The sequence below is a fragment of the Sinocyclocheilus rhinocerous genome, unplaced genomic scaffold (assembly GCF_001515625.1).
Source record: "Sinocyclocheilus rhinocerous isolate Xijiao unplaced genomic scaffold, SAMN03320098_v1.1 scaffold1686, whole genome shotgun sequence".
Taxonomy (NCBI): Eukaryota; Metazoa; Chordata; class Actinopteri; order Cypriniformes; family Cyprinidae; genus Sinocyclocheilus; species Sinocyclocheilus rhinocerous.
Genome location: NW_015658988.1, coordinates 84,275 through 85,623, shown reverse-complemented (window position 1 = coordinate 85,623; position 1,349 = coordinate 84,275). Strand labels below are relative to the sequence as shown.

Genomic DNA, 1,349 nt, shown 5'->3' with positions numbered 1-1,349 from the left:
CAATGATAACATAATTGATTCAACCCCCCCCCCCCCCGAGTTTCCGTCTTCCGCCATTTTGGAGAGCATCACAATGCATATGCACGCTTTCCCCTAAGCGTAAAAAACCGCTGATTACGTTCATGTGCGCGCTTTCCCCCTCTAACGTAAACAACACTGATTACATTGATTACTTTCTTGGGTACTCTCCAAAATGGCAGATGACGTAACTCGGGGGAGAAGCATTGTTGAATAAATTGTTATTTTTGTTTTCTTTGCGCACAAAAAATATTGGCGTACCTTCGCAAAATTGAAGTTGAGCCACTGATGTCACATGGGCTGTTTTACCGATGTCCTTACTACGTTTCTGGACCTGGGAACATTACAGTTGCGTTGCTGTTGATGGGAGGGTCAGAGAGCTCTCAGATTCAGATGTTAATTTGTGTTCCGAAGATGAACGGAGGTCTTACGGGTTTGGAATGACACGAGGATGAGTAATTAATGACAGAATTTTCATTTTGGGGTGAACTAACCCTTTAAACGAAATCTTACGCAAGCCAGCTACTGCCTCAAAGTCAAAAAAAGGTAATTGTGAGATGAAGTTTAAAATATGAAATAAAATAAAATCACACTGTGACATTGCAATTGTAATAACAAGATATAGAGTCACATTGTAAGATTTAAAGTCACAATTGGGACAAATAATGCATCAGTTATTAGAAGTAAAGTACAAATGACAAGAAATAAAATTGTAATTGTAAGATTTAAAGTCGCAGTTTGCTTTTTAATTAGAACTCTGAGGCAGGATCAGGCATTCATAGTGTCTTTATAAGTAACATCAACTAAAATTCACTTGAATCTAAATCAGTGGTTCTCACACCAAGATATTTCCAGAATATTTGCTGTAATTAGGACAAAGCTGTTTGTTTTTATCCTTTATTTATTTATTTATTTGGTCATTTAGCAGACGCTTTTATCCAAAGCGACTTACAAATGAGGACAATAAAAGCAGTCAAAACTAACAAAAGAGCAACAATATATAAGTGCAAATGACAAGTCTCGGTTAGCCTAACACAGTACACGTAGCAAGGTGTGTATATATATTTATACATATACATATACATATACACACATACATACATACATAAATACATATATATATACACATACATATATACAGTGGGTACGGAAAGTATTCAGACCCCCTTAAATTTTTCACTCTTTGTTATATTGCAGCCATTTGCTAAAATCATTTAAGTTAATTTTTTTTCCTCATTAATGTACACACAGCACCCCATATTGACAGAAAAACACAGAATTGTTGACATTTTTGCAGATTAATTAAAAAAGAAAAACTGAAATATCACAAG

General features: G+C 35.1%; 1 protein-coding gene across 2 annotated transcripts in view; it reads left to right on the top strand.

Annotated features, from left to right (window-relative positions):
• Positions 1-1,349, top strand: part of LOC107723075 (anoctamin-10-like) — a 39,174-nt gene that overhangs the window by 9,727 nt on the left and 28,098 nt on the right. The gene's annotated exons all lie outside the window — the stretch shown is intronic.